Source organism: Elaeis guineensis, chromosome 3 (genome assembly GCF_000442705.2).
Source record: "Elaeis guineensis isolate ETL-2024a chromosome 3, EG11, whole genome shotgun sequence".
Taxonomy (NCBI): Eukaryota; Viridiplantae; Streptophyta; class Magnoliopsida; order Arecales; family Arecaceae; genus Elaeis; species Elaeis guineensis.
Genome location: NC_025995.2, coordinates 4,525,275 through 4,543,101, shown reverse-complemented (window position 1 = coordinate 4,543,101; position 17,827 = coordinate 4,525,275). Strand labels below are relative to the sequence as shown.

The 17,827-nt window shown below is 45.4% G+C and overlaps 1 pseudogene; it reads right to left on the bottom strand.

Moving 5' to 3' along the window:
- Positions 1-5,728: 5,728 nt before the first annotated feature.
- Positions 5,729-16,901, bottom strand: LOC140856407 (probable NAD(P)H dehydrogenase (quinone) FQR1-like 2; annotated as a pseudogene).
- Between the last annotated feature and the right edge of the window lie 926 nt (positions 16,902-17,827).

Below are 17,827 nucleotides of genomic sequence, written 5' to 3'. Positions count from 1 at the left end.
TTTCACAATGATAAATATGCAATTAATGTTCAATTGGCATACCGCCTATTTGACAACATCAAAAAGCAGCCTAAAGTCTATTTGGTTGCCTATCTCAAGCTCAAGAATAAATTTTTAGACCTCTAGGGATAATGGCAAACTAGAAAAATTGAGAAAATGGGTTTTCTCAAATTTAACTAAAAAGAAATCTAGAAATTAGATTCTTTTCTCTGTTCCTTTTATATTAATTTAGATAGTTCCTTTTATTAAAAATTTAGGTAGAACCAAGCTAATGTAATTAAATTGTTGGGTGAATGAAGAACTATGGACTGATTTAGTTTGCAGAAAAAGGGGGAGAAGTGTGGTCAATAGAAACATCGAAAAAGACTGCATGTTTGGTTGATATTTTCAAACAAGAGAGAGGAAAAGTAGCATATCTTGATTTTTTTTCCAAATATAGCTCTATTTCAAAGGAGAGAGATGGGCAAAAATGATTGATTTTCTTTTGCGAGCCTAATTGTTCGATGGGTCTTGATGCTTTGAGATCAGTACAAGAAGTTTAACATTGCACAAGCGAATGGAGCAAATCTGACTCTAGGCGCTCATCCATATTTAGATTTTTTTTGACTTTTGATCTTTTCTTGATTTGTTGAAAGAGAGGAGGAGAAATCAGACCTTCCTCTATCCTCATGCGAGTCCTTGAAGCCCTCCTTTATTCAGGTAAACTTGTATTTCAGTATTTGTTTTAATTCTATGTATGTTGGATAATGCTAAATGTAGAACATCAGTTATTTGGTGTTTTAACCAAATTATTTGTTCAGAATTATGACTCTTATATTCAAACAATAATCTGTGTAAGTAATTATTTGTTTAGAAATAAAATATTCTTGTGCTGATGATGCTATATATATGAACCCTTCTTCTTCAACTTTTTGTGTGTGTTAGTGTGTCATTGCTAAGAACAACTGCAAAGATGCTTATACCTAGCAGCACTTGAAGGTTATCTCAAAATTTTCTATCTTATTTATTTATTTTTTCCTTTCCTTGCATGTATGTGAGGCTGTTTCAAAATATGTTATTATTGTTGCAACTATTCTACAAACTAAACTAGAAAGTGTGCCAGACCTTAACATATACAGCGCAGAGTCTCTTAGAGCTGGATAAACAATCTTTGCTTTGCAAATCATAGTTTGCGGGTATGTTGATTGTTCTAGGTTTTTAATCTATATCAAGTATTTTTCCTCATTGTTGGGTGTAAAACCCCCCCAGTCGAAGTTCGTGTCAGGAGTGACCCCTCGGGGATTCTACTGACGTCCGACCTACGACGGCAGAAGACTTCGTCCGGACTCCTACGGGAGCCGGACTTCGTCTTCGACTCCAACTGCAAGAAGACTTCGTCCGGACTCCTATGGGAGCCGGACTTCGTCTCCGACTCCAACTGCAAGAAGACTCCACCCAGACTCCTACGGGAGCCGGACTTCGTCCCCGACTTCAGCTGCAAGAAGACTCCGTCCGGACTCGTATGGGAGCTGGACTTCGCCCCTACTCCTATTACAGGTAGACTTCGCCCGGACTCCTACGGGAGCCAGACTTCGTCCCCGACTTCAGCAACAAGAAGACTTCGTCCGGACTCCTACGGGAGCCGGACTTCATCTCCGACTCCAACTGCAAGAAGACTCCGCCCGGACTCCTACGGGAGCCGGACTTCGCCCCCGACTTCAACTGCGAGAAGACTCCGCCCGAACTCCTACGGGAGCCGAACTTCGTCCCCGACTTCAGCCGCAAGAAGACTCCGTCCGGACTCCTACGGGAGTCGGACTTTGCCCCTACTCCTATTGCAAGTAGACTTCGCCCGGACTCCTACGGGAGCCGGACTTCATCCCCGACTTCAGCAGCAAGAAGACTTCGTCCGGACTCCTACGGGAGCCGGACTTCGTCTCCGACTCCAATTGCAAGAAGACTTCGTCCGGACTCCTACGGGAGCCGGACTTCGTCTCCGACTCCAACTGCAAGAAGACTTCGTCCGGACTCCTACAGGAGCCGGACTTCGTCTCCGACTCCAACTGCAAGAAGACTCCGCCCGGACTCCTATGGGAGCCGGACTTCATCCCTGACTTCAGCCGCAAGAAGACTCCGTTTGGACTCCTATGGGAGCCGGACTTCGCCCCTACTCCTATTGCAGGTAGACTTCGCCCAGACTCCTATGGGAGCCGGACTTCGTCCCCGACTTCAGTAGCAAGAAGACTTCGTCCGGACTCCTACGAAAGCCGAACTTCATCTCCGACTCCAACTGCAAGAAGACTTCATCCGGACTCCTACGGGAGCCGGACTTCGTCTCCGACTCCAACTGTAAGAAGACTTCGTCCGGACTCCTACGGGAGCCGGACTTCATCTCCGACTCCAACTGCAAGAAGACTCCGCCCGGACTCCTACGGGAGCCAGACTTCGTCTCCGACTCCAACTGCAAGAAGACTCCGCCCGGACTCCTACGGGAGCCGGACTTCGTCCCCGACTTCAGCCGCAAGAAGACTCCGTCCGGACTCCTACGGGAGTCGAATTTCGCCCCTACTCCTATTGCAGGTAGACTTCGCCCAGACTTTGTTCCCAACTTCAGCAGCAAGAAGACTTCATCCGGACTCCTACGGGAGCTGGACTTCGTCTCCGACTCCAACTGCAAGAAGACTTCGTCCGGACTCCTACGGGAGCCAGATTTCGTCTCTGACTCCAACTGCAAGAAGACTTCATCCGGACTCCTACGGGAGCCGGACTTCATCTCCGACTCCAACTGCAAGAAGACTCCGCCCGGACTCCTACGGGAGCCGAACTTTGCCCCCGACTTCAACCGCGAGAAGACTTCGCCCGGACTCCTACGGGAGCCAGACTTCATCTCCGACTTCAGCCACAAGAAGACTCCGTCAGGACTCCTATGGGAGCCGGACTTCGCCCCTACTCCCATTGCAGGTAGGCTACGCCCGGACTCCTATGGGAGCCAGATCTCGTCCCCAACTCTGGTTGCAGGAAGACTCTGTCCGGACTCCTACGGGAGCCGGACCTCGTCTCCGACTCCGACTGTAGGCAGACTTCGCCCGGACTCCTACGGGAGCCGGACTCTGCCCACGACTCCAATTGCAGGTAGACTCTGCCTGGACTCCTATGGGAGTCGGACCTCGTCCCCAACTCTGGTTGCAGGAAGACTCTGCCCGGACTCCTACGAAAGCCGGACCTCATCCCCGACTCCGACTGCAGGCAGACTTCGCCCGGACTCCTACGAGAGTCGGACTCCGCCCACGACTCCAATTGCAGGTAGACTTTGTTCGGACTCCTACGGGAGCCGGACTTCGCCCTCAACTCCAATTGTAGGTAGACTTCGTTCAGACTCCTACGGGAGCCAGACTTCGCCCTCAACTCCAATTGCAGGTAGACTCTGCCCGGACTCCTACGGGAGCCGGACCTCGTCCCCAACTCTGGTTGCAGGAAGACTCTGTCCGGACTCCTACGGGAGCCGGACCTCGTCCCCGACTCCAGCTGCAGGCAGACTTCGCCCGGACTCCTACGGGAGCCGGACTCCGCCCACGACTCCAATTGCAGGTAGACTTCGTCCGGACTCCTACGGGAGCCAGACTTCGCCCTCAACTCCAATTGCAGGTAGACTCTGCCCGGACTCCTACGGGAGCCGAACCTCGTCCCCAACTCCGACTGCAGGAAGACTCCGCTCGGACTCCTACGAGAGCCAGACCTCGTCCCCAACTCTGGTTGCAGGAAGACTCTGCCCGGACTCCTACGGGAGCCGGACCTCGTCCCCGACTCCGGCTGCAGGCAAACTTCGCCCGGACTCCTACGGGAGCCGGACTCCGCCCATGACTCCAATTGTAGGTAGACTTCGTCCGGACTCCTACGGGAGTCGGACTTCGCCCTCAAGTCTAATTGCAGGTAGACTCTGCCTGGACTCCTACGGGAGCCGGACCTCGTCCCCAACTCTGGCTGCAGGAAGACTCCGTCCGGACTCCTACGGGAGCCAGACCTCGTCCCCAACTATGGTTGCAGGAAGACTCTGTCCGAACTCCTACGGGAGCCGGACCTCGTCCCCGACTCCGGCTGCAGGCAGACTTCGCCCGGACTCTTACGGAAGCCGGACTCCACCCACGACTCCAATTGCAGGTAGACTTCGTCCGGACTCCTACGGGAGCCGGACTTCGCCCTCAACTCCAATTGCAGGTAGACTCTGCCCGGACTCCTACGGGAGCCGGACCTCATCCCCAACTCTGACCGTGGGAAGACTCCATCCGGACTTCATCCCCGACCTCAACTGTTGGAAGGCTTCGTCCGGACTCCTACGGGAGCCGGGCTCCGTCTCCGACCTCAACTGCTGGTAAACTCCGTCCGGACTCCTAAGGGAGCCGGACTTCACCCCTGACTTTGATTGCAGGTAAACTTCGCTCGGGCTCCTACGGGAGCCAGATCTCGTCTCCGACTCCAGCTACGGGAAGACTCCGTCCGGACTCCCACGGGAGCCAGACCTCGTCCTCGACTTTGACTGAAGGAAGACTTCATCCGGACTCCTACGAGAGCCAGACTCCGAGCTCCTCTCAGACGGGTAACGAGCCACCTCTCTCCACCGGACACTCCAGCCAGACTTCGGCCGACAGGCCTGGACCCTCTAGCAGGCCACGGTATTTCTACGGAGATCCTACTCCAACCGGACTTCGACCGACAGGCCTGGACCCTCTAGCAGGCCACAGCAACGGCCACGACTCTGCTCCACTTCCTACGACGGATCCCACGCGGCTCCATCACTCTCTGGCGGGCCGCAGTAACGGCCACGACTCTGCTCCACTTCCTTCGACGGATTCCGTGCGGCTCCATCATTCTCTGGCAGACCACAATAATGGTCATGATCCTGCTCCACTTCCTGCGACGGATACCGCGCGATTCCTCCATCCTCTGGCAAGTCGCGATAACGGATGCCGCCCCACTCCCCGCGACAGACTCTACGTGGCATGTCCCGGTGATAGCCATGATTCCACTTCACTACTTTTCGCAACAAACTCCTCCTGACCATGGGCAGCCCACTGCCAGGCGGTTACAAACATCGCTATCAGTCTGTTGCTCCCTCCGCCTATAAAAGGGGGACTCCAGATACGTTATTCTCTACGCTCAAAATTCTATCTCAAAACTCTGCTAAAATTTTCGTTCGAGTACTCCATTCTTGTTGAGACAGAGAACTAACTTGAGCGTCGGAGGGTCTTGCCGGAGCAACCCCAACTCCGGTTTAGACTTCTTTTGCAGGTCCCGGAGGCGACCGCGACTCCTTCGACTCCAGCTTTTCCGGCGCAGGCGGATTTTTGCACCAACACTCATGAAAGAAAAAGTTTAATTTTATTTTCAATCAAAAAATTGAGAGTGTCCTTGGCAACAGGCTTTTTGTGGGAATTATTAGAAAGTTGCAGTGCATTTCACAATGGAGACCCATGCAACAGAAGAATACTGGGGCAATTTGGAAGGTTTAACGCCATACATAGCACACCCCTGGTGCAAGGAGCCAATTCTAAGATTTTTTTTAGTACCAAGTTTAGGCTCCAGAGCATTTTCTGTCTCCTGCTTACCGTTTTACAAGATAGACCTCTAATTTCAAACTTGCGCAGCTGGATTTAATTGCAAGAACATTTGTAAGAAGAAACATGATCTAAAATGAGGATTTATATATGCAAATAATATTTAGAGGGGGCATGTATGAGAAAAAAATTGGCAATATATAACAAATTTGCTCCAATTAAGTCCCATGGTATCAAAGCAGTATTGGGTTAGGAGCTTAGTAAAGCTCGACTGTTGCTCAATAACTGCAAGCATGAAACAAAGAGCAGCATCCAGACTTCTACACATTTATTCCGTTCTTGGTCATTGCAAGTTAGACAAACTTGCAGTGGAACACCGTTAACCAAACTCATACATTGGATTAACGTAGAAATATACAATGTACCTTGGAATGTAATTTAAAAAAAAAATCACAATCTGTTTTATTCTAGTGATATGATACCATTGTTGTGAACCATGTACAGTGTTTTGCAGTACTTCAGCAAATAATAAACACAAAAATAAGACAGTGAAGGTGCAAAACTTAGGACATGTGCCAAATCAAAGTGAAGAAGGGAAGAAGAATCGCAAAGCAATATTTTCAAATCAAGAGGGGCATAATAGAGTAATCGTGAAGATTTAAATTATGAAGGACATTATGGTTGACTGGATAACTTAAGGATGCACGAGACTCTTGATTATCGAAGCCATATACTTTCCCTGATGTTCAGCAAAAGCCAGCTCCATTTCGCAAGGTTCCCTCATGCCATCACTAGTGAAAACAACAGCACCATACAGAGAACCCCCTCCAACATCGTCCATCTTGAACAGACCTACTCCGAAAGTGTAACTGATGGGAACATATAACATCCCATGGTGGGCTTACTGGGTGATTGCAGTCCATCTGTAAAAATAAAAACAGAGGTATAATTTAGCTGCTGACGACATCAATTTCCTGAAATTTTCAAAAAAAAAAAAAAGAGAAAAGAAAAAGAAGCTATAGTTCATAGAGCAAGTAATGGATCTCCTTCAGATGTTGGAGTTACTATAGTTTAACCCAATTTTGAGAAAGGTTTTAAGTTTTTTTAAAGCACCAACAACAGTTGATGGAAACAAAACCATAATTAAAAATGTCGCCTCAAGGATAAGAACATGCAATACGTGCACTACTAAAATGTCAGAAATTTGTTAAGCCCTTTCACCATTAAGCAATTTAGCATTAATAATTAGCAAATAGCTCATCCACTTGATCTTGGAGGCTCGCAATTAACTCATCTGTTCTAAATAACCTAGCAACATTCACAAGAGCCACGATACAGCAGTCTTGGAAAGCCAGAAGACAGATAATTTTATGTTTGACATTCCAAAGTATCTCTTTTTTTTTGTGCGATTTTCAGAAAACCAACAAGCAGCTCCAAATCAAGGTTTTCAATGGACAGATCCTCATTTTTATTAGAAAAAAAAAAAAAAATAATAATAGATATGCAGAGAAAAAGAACCTTGCCGAGACCACTAAGTTTCTCAGCATAAATGCATCAAATCTCAATGGACTTGGAGTTTCTCTTAAAAAGGTGAAAACAGAAAATCCCAATATATTCTTATAGTGAAATGGATTTTCTTTTTATAGACACATGCATATTATTTCCATCATATAACAATTTTTTTGACTAAATCTTCCAACAATATGCAATAATCATATGATTCTACTAAACAAATCATCATTTTTTAAAAAATAATGGATAGACAGAGAAGAAAAATCTTTAGTAGACTACTCACCAGATGTTTCATCAGAGATGTGTGAAAATCAATAGACCCATACCTCCTAGAAAAGTAAGAACACCAAATTCAAAAATATTGTTATGGGTGATCATTATAAACAAATAATAAATTATTGCCATCCATAATTCTTTGCCTGGTGTCTTCAAACGAATGTAAAAATGACCATGTGACTTCAAAATTAATCCAGCCAATTCAACCACAACTACATAAGAACTAATTTAACAAAAATCTTTATGCCAAGAGCAGAGCGATCCTATACAAAATATAAGCAATGGAAGTACCGTATGCTCTTTCTAAGAAATAAGCCAAGATCTGTTTTTGCCTCTCACACATTCATTTAGTGAGCCAAAATATTGTTCCCTGACCTTTGATCATCCCCACTTGCATCAATTTACCAAAGCTAGGCACCTAAGAGACATTGCACAGTAGAGGCCGTCAGGACCCAATATGATCCTACATGCTAGGCTTTAAGGTGGGTACTATTTATGCATTGGGAACCTCAAGCCAGCATCAAGCTCAGGTAGCCACCAGCCACATGCCAAGAACAATCCTTGTCTGTACCAAAATCCAAAATCTAAAGGCTTTCAAAAAAAATTGTCCAGTATCAAAGTCGTCATTAAGCTCAACAGTTTAAATAATTATATTATAGATAAAATATAAATAATAAGTATATCACCTTTTTGAACTCTAATTAGTATATATCTATGAGTTTCATTTTCAACAACCTGGGAGGCAGTGCTATCAATCTATCCATGTCATACAACTGCGAAAGACCTTGCTAGCCTTGAACATGAAGCCTCCCCTGAAATAAGTGTAAGCAAAATCTTAGAGCTAGTATTTGCTCCTCCAATCTTATCTCTGTTCTGCATTTGTACATATAGATCAAGTAATCTGGGCATCACTATTATTAGAAGAAATGTTTCAAATCCTGGACTGTTCACCAAACCAAAAAGTGCCTGAGGGTCACTGGTTCTACCATCTTGTCAACCAAAAATAAACAATGATAACAACGTGACATAATAAATATATCAAGTTTAATTAAACATCAATATAAATAGAATAAAAATTAAAAATTAAAAATTTATAATTATATAAAAGCATAAAAATTTCTATTTGTCAAGTAAATTTCTACCAATTTCAACACATTTTATTTTAAAAAGGAATTATAATATGAAAAAATATTCCAAACTTTCTAGTTTATTTTTAGGACATACCTTACAACTTTAAACACTTTTTATGTTCACATGATATAATTATAATGCATATTATCATGGTATCTTCTTGTACAATTCAAAATTCCTCCAATTAAGTAACATGTAAAATATCATACATGATCATCCAACGAAAGCACAGTTTTTATTTGAAAGAAAAAAAAATATTTATCCATCTCTTGTGTACATGAAAACTCCCATCCTTTTTTCTCCTTGAAGAAATGGAATCCCCCACCTTACATCTTTAAAAGTTCTAACCCAAATTCCTCTCTCTCTCTCTCTCTCTGTTGGGTGGATGTCTGACCAGGACACCACCTCCCAAAATCTTTTCAGTACCACACGATGCAGCAGGAAGAAAGAAGAAACAAAACAAAAGAAAAACAATCAAAATACGTGGATCAGCCACAAAACAGAGCTCGCCTCCACGGGGCATGCAAACTTCACTATGAAAAAAAAAAAATTACAAGAGAAGATCTCACCCTCAACCCTTGTACATCCAATTTTCTCTCTCCAGAAGTTCCCCTCACAAAAGCTCTCTCTCTCTTGGAAGACCCCCTGAACCCCTGAACCCCTGAAGTGCCTGGCGACCGCTGTCCAGGAGCCCTACTCCTCTCACAGCAACGCTTCCGCCTCTCTCTTTCTTCTCGGGTTCGTACGGCGCGAGAAAACCAACCACACCCTTTACTGTTCCACGCACAGGCTTTTAAAAGGTTAAAACTAGGTTTAAACTTGATTAGAGAGGGATTAGGAGTCCTAAATAAAGCCAAAAAACCCCCTGGACCATCGGATCAAGATCGGGAGCCACCCATGCCGTCGAATCGCGCTCCGATCCACGGAATAGTACCGTGGACCGCGAGAAACGCGTGGGAAACGCCCACGCGGTCCACAGGCTCATCCGTGGACCGCCCGGTCCACGGTGGACCGCCCGGTCCACGGTGGACCGCCCGGTGCAAAAGGCCAGGCAGACTGCCTGGGCCTGTGCTGGCCGTGCGCGCGGGCTTGCGCGCGCGGGCCGACGCGCGCCTAGGCCGCGCGCGCGCCTGGGCCGCGTGCCCGCCTGGGTCGCGTGTCCCGCACGCCGCCGCCTGCGGCCACGCCGCTGCCGCCCGCCGCCGGTCGCCGGCGGTCCTCCGCCGCCTCGAATCTCGTGCCGACTTCAAAAGCTCGTATCTCCTCCATCCGAGCTCCATTTCAGGTGATCTTGATCTCGTTGGACTCCATTTTTCGCCGCGAATCTCGCAGCAGGCTCAATGTGGACTGAATCTCAAGACGTCAAATCCTAACAATCTCCACCTCGACTCGATATTCGACCTCCTCCAAACTTCGAGAGCTTCTGGATCTCCTCGCCCCCATGCCCTGGGGCAATCGCTTGCTGATCATGGATGGGCAAACATGAGAGTCGAACCAGGCTGCTCAATCCCATCTCCGTCGTATGCTGTGCTCCTCCTGACCTGAGACCTACTCGGGGCATCATCCTGCGGCAATAGGAATCTCACCTTGCGACGTCGCCTCTCGTCCTCCCGAGTCTCCTGTCTCGTGCCCGATCCACCTCCTGGAGCTCCACCTCACACTGGGCTCCCCGCCAGGTAATAATATCCTCTGCTCCCCTTCTTCCCCTCCAGCACAATCCTATTGTCGCATAGCACCCTCAGGATTCCTCCACCAACTACCGTCCTATAGCCTCTCGAATCCAATCTGCTAAGTGAGATAAGATTCCGCCTGAAATCGGATATGTATCGGACCTCCCCCAATCTCCTCACTGCACCGTCATGTGTCCTCCAGCTGACCGTCCCAATGCCTCTGATCGCACAGCTCGATCCATCCGGCAAATATACAGTGCCCTCACTGTTCTCCAGGGAGTCAAGCTGCTCCTCTCTGCAACATGCATGATAGGGGCATGCAGAATCTAATATCCACTGCTGGGAAGAAGTAGATACCTCGTCAGATATCTCCAGGACATCTCCATCTAAATCGCTGTCGGCCGTCGCTACAGCAGCCACCGTCCGATTTTTCAATTGAGGGCAATCTCTGGCTAGATGCCCTAACTCCTCACACCGGTAACACCTGATTTTGCTCAAGTCCCTCCTGGACTTGGACAGCCCTCATTGCGATCTCCTGTCGCTCCGTCTACCGCCTCCTGCTCTTCCAAAAGCCACCAAAACTGAGCTACCGCCACCTGAGCTCGAAGCTGGGTTCTTCCTCCTGAGAACCTCATTCTGGAGTATCGCCGCGGTGACCTCGTCCATCTTGATAGTGCTCTTCCCCACTAGAAGAGCAGTCACCAAGGACTCATACGAAGGGGGAAGCGACGCCAGCAAAACCAGCGCCCTGGTCTTCTCCTCAACATTCTCGCCAACGCTGAGGAGGTCGGTGAGGATCTTCTGGAAGTGGCTGAGATGCTCCTGAACGCTCTGTCCCTCAGTCATCCGCAGTTGGTAAAACTGCCTCCAGAGCAAAAGAGTATTGGTGAGAGACTTTGCCATGTATAACTCCTCGAGCTTCGACCACAGCACCGTCGGGGAAGTCTCACTCAGCACATGGATCACCACCTCATCCGTCAGGTATATGCGGATGGCACTCGCCGCCTGCATCTATAGCCGTTTCCAATCCCGCACCGCCTGCATCTGTAGCCGTTTCCAATCCCGCACCTCTATGGTGGTCAGTTTCTCATCGCACAAGAGAGCATCGATCAACCCCTATTGGATGAGCACGTCCTTCACCCTTGCCTGCCACAAGGAGAAATTGCTCTTACCATCAAACTTGTTGATCTCCATCTTGATCGTTCCTGTCTTCTCCATCTTTAGTCTTGCTCACCACCGCTGCAATCTGCGTTCTTGTACCGCCTTGCTCTGATACCACTTGTTGGGTGGATATCTGGTCAGAACACCACCTCTCAAGAGCTTTTCAGTACCACGCGATGCAGCAGGAAGAAAGAAGAAACAAAACAAAAGGAAAACAATCAAAATACGTGGATCAGCCACAAAAAAGGGCTCGCCTCCACAGGGCATGCAAACTTCATTATGAAAAAGAAATTTTACAAGAGGAGACCTCACCCTCAACCATTGTACACCCAATTCTCTCTCTAGAAGTTTCCCTGACAAAAGCTCTCTCTCTCTTGGAAGACCCCCTGAACCCTTGAAGTGCCTGGCGACCGCTGTCTAGGAGCCCTACTCCTTCTCTCACAGCAACGCTTCCGCCTCTCTCTTTTTTCTCGGGTTCGTACGGTGCGAGACCAACCACACCCTTTACTGTTCCACGCACAGGCTTTTAAAGGGTTAAAACTAGGTTTAAACTTGATTAGAGAGGGATTAGGAGTCCTAAATAAAGCCAAAAAACCCCCTGGACCGTCAGATCAAGATCGGGAGCCACCCATGCCATCGGATCGCGCTCCGGTCCACGGAATAGTGCCGTGGACCGCGAGAAACGCGTGGGAAATGCCCACGCGGTCCACAGGCTCATCCGTGGACCGACCAGTCCACGGTGGACCGGTGCAAAAGGCCAGGCAGACCGCCTGGGCCTGGGCCGGCCGCGCGCGGGGGCCTAGTCCGCGCCTGCGCGCGGGCCTGCGCTCGCCTGGGCCGCGCGCCCGCCTGGGTCGCGCGTCCCGCTCGGGCCTGGGTCGCGCGTCCCGCGCGCCGCCGCCTGCGGCCGCGCGCCGCTGCCGCCCGCCGCCGGTCGCCGGCGGTCCTCCACCGCCTCGAATCTCGTGCCGACTTCAAAAGCTCGTATCTCCATCCGAGCTCCGTTTCAAGTGATCTTGGTCTCGTTGGACTCCATTTTTCGCCGCGAACCTCGCTGCGGGCTCATTGTGGACTGAATCTCGAGGCATCAAATCCTAACACTCTCTTCCTAAAGAAGAAGATGAACAAAAATGCTGGTTCTGTCTCTTCCTAAATGGTTTCATCTCATCTTTGTCTAATAAAACTCTATTCTCACCTCAAAGAGCCATGGTTCCCCCAATCCAAAAAACTTTTCCAAACATCCAATTTAATCACCGAAGGACCCTCATCCCTTCACTCTTCAAGCCCTATTCTCCGGTTTCCAAATTGCATTCTGCTCATTAGAAATCACAATATCATGGGACATACAAGGGGAAATGTGGAGGAATGGGAGGAGAACTCACAGCCTCTCTAATGCCTACTTGCCATTCCACCATCTCACCTGATCACCACTAGCACTTTTGGAGGGGAAGGACAGAGGCTCAGGTAGGCCTGATGCTCTGAGATTAAAGAAGAAAGACTGATCTTGAGGTCTCAAGGTTTCATGGATAAGAGGGTGGCTGATCAGGAGGAAGCATAAAGAGCCCTTACCCAATGGGAAAGTGAGGGTTTATAATAGACATATGAAAAAAATAAAAAGGCAAATGGTTCACTTTGAGAACCAGAACTGTTCATTTGGGTCGTCAACTAAACCATCTGTTCAAACAATACTCACAAAATAAAACAGTTTTCCCTTTGGAACAAGTTTGGGGCTAAACCAGACAAGACAGCTTGCTGGTTGATGGTTCAACCTCCAGGTCTAGTCCGGTTAGCAGTTGCAATAGCATTAAACAAAGGCAATAGTTAGTACTCATATCAGTAAAGTTCATTAGAAAAAAAATAAAATCAATAAGGACTTCAAGTAACCCAAGGTTTTCCGAATCCTCTCCCACAACACATTAGTTTAGGCCATCCCTTCCTGACCCTTCAAGACATATTTCAATCAACTTTACAATGGCATACTTGGCTTTTCTGGACATGCCCAAAGCATCTCAACCAATATCTATTGGTTAAATGATACTAAATCCTCAACTACATTTCTAAACATTTGGGAAATATTCAAGTGGAACATCAATCTCAAATGATACTAAATCTTCAACTACATTGGTAAACATCTGGGAAATATTCAAGTGCAAGATCAAACTCAACTTGTCACACTGTTAAGTAGAAATTTCTGCAAGTGACAGAGCAAAAATATGCTTTTGTATCTTTCCTCTTGATTTCATTTCATTGTGACAAAAGATCAAATAAGTTTAGTGATTACAAAGGAGACATGTATCTAACTCATGCTGAGGCTGCCAAAATTCAGCAAAAGTAAAGACTATAAACAAAAGGGAATATTTCTCCACTATAAAGAAAGAAATGTTATGTTGCCAAATGATAAATATACTAGAAATCTGATGTTCTCAATTATGGCTAACTCACATATTTTCAAAATTACATTATAGCCTTAATAATTGATTTCATGTGTATAAGACTATCCAGTGTTGCATCAGGAGAGCTACAAGAAACTTCCAAGATGACAGTACATTGTTTAATTTTCTGAACCATCTTTAAAAAATAATATAACATTATGACATCCTTATTCATCTGTGCATCAGCCAGATCTCATGTAACATGATGTTCTGAATTACCTGTAAATAAGAGCATGCAGTGCTATGCACATTTCTACAAACAAATACATGTGGTAATCTGTGAGACATCTGCTGTAAACACTTTGCCAGAAAACAGACACTAACCAAGAAAATACAAGCTTAAGAACCAAATCAATCAATAATCATGCTAAAAAAATGTGGGTACTTTTGAGATAGCTACATTTGAACTATCAAAAAATAAACAACTAGAGATACGTTTTGTTGCTGGAAATCCCCTAATTTGTGAGGAAATGATTTATGTTCTTGATCTTCTTTTTTCACTCCTCCTTTCTCAATAGGAACTGAAATGAAAACCTAACTTGGCCGGAATTGAGGACAGATTCATAAAACCCCATCTATTTTTTCATAGACAATAAATATAATTGATATTTGGACTAGTGGGTTTAGGAGACCCTACGCAGCAGAATGTGCTCTTTGTGGTGTTATCACAGAGATGGAGAAGTGAATTCTTTTAACAGTACTATATATAGAGGAGAAGAGGGGTAACCCTTTTGAGTTTAGCGCAAATGAAGGAGTAGATCCACATAACAATTGAGAGCTAATATTTCAGCAAGTCTGAGATGGGAAAAAAAAATATTAGGAAGATAGATTACTAATTGAGTTTTGTATCTATTTCTGATTCTGCATTTATGACAAAAGCTTGAGGAAGCATCAGACTCAGCTCCTAATGATAGATGTGCTGGTGGGACATAAGTTGATTCAAAGGATGGTATTTTTTGAGTGTTAGAAAGCCCAAAGTGGGGCTTCTACAGCAAAGCTGCTAAAGTGCTAATCTGTGTATTTAATCATCTTGATCATTTGGTCTCTTCCACCCATTATTTATCGACAAATGCCTGACATACAAGCAACTAGAAATACAGGCTTTTCCTCCAGAATGTTCTTGGTTGGTTTTTCCTCCCCTTATTTGGTGTTTTTTTTTTTTCCATGTCTTTTGTTTCTTCTCGATCATCTATTTTTTCTAGTCTTTGTATGTTATCCTGCTGAGTTGAGAATGAAGGTATACTCAAGCTACAGCAGAAAAGAGTATCACCATTCTAAGCTACAAAAAAAAATTCGACGATAGACTTCAGAACCGCCAATAACTGCAAACATTGCATAAGTGATCAGTACCTACTTCACCAATTTATCTTCCAAAAATGTAGACACAAGGATTGCTGTTTGATATTAAGCAGGACAAACCCTCTCCAGCCATTCTTCTATCATTCTTTATCTCCTTTCCCTTTCTTTTCTTCCCCTCATTCTCTTTTTATTTCTTCTTCATAATTCTTTTTCTTCTTAATTTTTTAGTCTATCAATTTGCATATCAGATGTCAAGTTTTGTAGACTCCGAGGAATCTAAGATTTAATCTGCAACTGGCTAAGCAGAGATTTAGTCAGCACATAATCATGATATACACAAGAACATGCAAAATCCAATGCATGTTCCTGAATGCAGTTAAAAAACTCCACACTAATGACCTTGATGCACCTAGTCAAGACAGTTCACCAAGCATTTAATATATGATAAAGCAGCAAGCATAAAGAAATAACTGAATTCTCTCAAGTAAATTCTATGCAGAACAAACAACCAATATAGCATACCTAGGGGCTTGCATTTTTAACCAGTTAATCGAAAAAACCATTAATGATATTACTTGCATCAGTAGCATTGGTATATGGCTCCACCAAGAAAACAAGATAGCAGGGAACACATACTAAATAAGCCACATGCCCAACTAGAAAGAGGCATTCCGAAATCCTGTCAAAAGATTCTTGTACAGTACCAAATCAATTACCAGATGGAACAAATATCAGCTCTATAATTTAGAATGAAAATATGTATCTAAGAATCACGATGCATAAAGGACAACAATAATAAATACAGGTATTCTATATTGCCTTATCTCTATATTTTGTGGGCTAGTTCAACATTAAGTTTGAAGACAAATAATTAAATTTGAGAACTTTGCATGCAAAGGATCAATCCAAATCTTTGACAACACATGAACTTCTTAACATATGATCCAGCAAAACATGCATTAAGCATTGAAAAAGAAGCAGTATAACATCGCAGTCATATACCAAGAACCATAAGGGACTATAGTTGATGCCTTCCCTCTTTCCTGTTATGAAGCACTAACAAATGCCAAATTTTCAATGAACACGAACTAGTACAAGTCTACTTCATGAAAACTTCTCACTGTTCATCACAAACAAAATAAAATGATCCAATTCTTTATACCAATGGAACAGATGAATAACAGATGGATTCTTACGCGGTTGTTTCCTGTCCACCTCCCTGGGTCCCGGTGCTGAAAAAGAATCCGGCGGGCGTGCCGAAGAGCTTCTGTTCCCTCCAATGCAGCCCAGTCGAATCAAAGTAGGCCTTCATCTGCGCAGCCATGCACCCATACCTCGTCGGGAACCCAAAAAGTATCCCGTCCGCCTCCACCAGCTCCGCCACTGATATGACGGGGATATCCGGGTCCTTGTGGGGCGACTTTATCTGCTCCAAGATCTCCGGCGGGAGCGTCTCGGCTGCACGGAAGAGGACCCCCTCGACGCCGTCGATGCCATCCATCCCCTTCTTCATCTGCTTCGCCAGGCCCTCCACGTGGCCGTACATGCAGTAGAACACGATGAAGAGCTTCGCTTCACCTCCGCCGGCGCCGCCGCGGCGTCGAAGGCATCGTGGCTCTTCTCCTTGGGCAGGATGGGGGCGTTCCTCGCACCGCCCGTGGCGTTCTCTGATGCCACCGCCGGCTACCGCTTCTTGCTCGGCACGCAAACTCCTCCTTTACCCATCTCTCAGTCTCTCTACTCTTTCCCTGCTCTCTCATTAATAGATTGCTCCAAAGATCAGAATTTTGCTACTTCGGATCTGGAGAAATCCCACAAGTCCCTTCCAAGACCCTAGCTTTCTGGTTTCTTTCCGCAAAGCTAACTCCTTTCTCTCTCGTTGTAACGCGAAGCCTACCCGGAAAAAAAAAAAAAAGGTTTAGTCACACCAAAAACGATGAACTGTTTGGAAATTTTAATTCCTTTTAAATTTTAATTTAGTATAGTCATAGCATCAAATTTTTAAAATTTTTTTAAATTCATATCTTGATAATAAATTTTATTTGACTATTATGATAGTGTAATCACGTGCTATCATATAGTTTATTAAAAATTATTGATTTATTATTTTCTTAATTAGCTTAAAAAAAATAAATTATAAAAATATCTCTTATACTTTAGTTCAATTTCATTTACACATATGTACTTTAAAAAGTGTGAAACTAGCTATTCTAATTATTGATATGTTCCACTGTAGTCCAGCTATCTACCTCTGTTAATAATTTTTTTTTAAAATAATAAAAATATCTATCTCCTTTCTCCTCCTCCATGGCCGATGTTTCTTTTTCTCCCACTTCCTTCTTCCTTTCTCTTCTCTCCTTTTTCATCCATTTCTTCTCCTCTCCTTCCTCCTCTTTCTTCCTCCTCATTTCTCCTCTTCCCTTTTCTCCAGCCATTTTCTTTCTTCCCTGCCTCTTCTTTCTCCCACCATGATGGGGTCTTCCTCTGTGGTCCATCGGTCTTTCCTCACCTTAGCCTCTTGACTGCTGTTTATCCTTTTGTTTGTGGTGTTTATTAATTTTTTTCCCCATGGAATAGAATTTTTGTGATCCATCCATTTAATTTCTTCCCCAAACCTTCATGCTTCTAGCAAAATTAAGCTCTCAAAATCTCAAGAGACCTACTCACAAAATTTCATGCTTCTAGCAAAATTAAGCTCTCAAAATTTCATGCTTCTTTCTTTCTCATCTCTCCTTCTTTTTCATCCATTTCTTCTCCTCCCCTTCCTCCTCTTTCTTCCTCCTCCTTTCTCCTCTTCCCTTTTCTCCAGCCATTC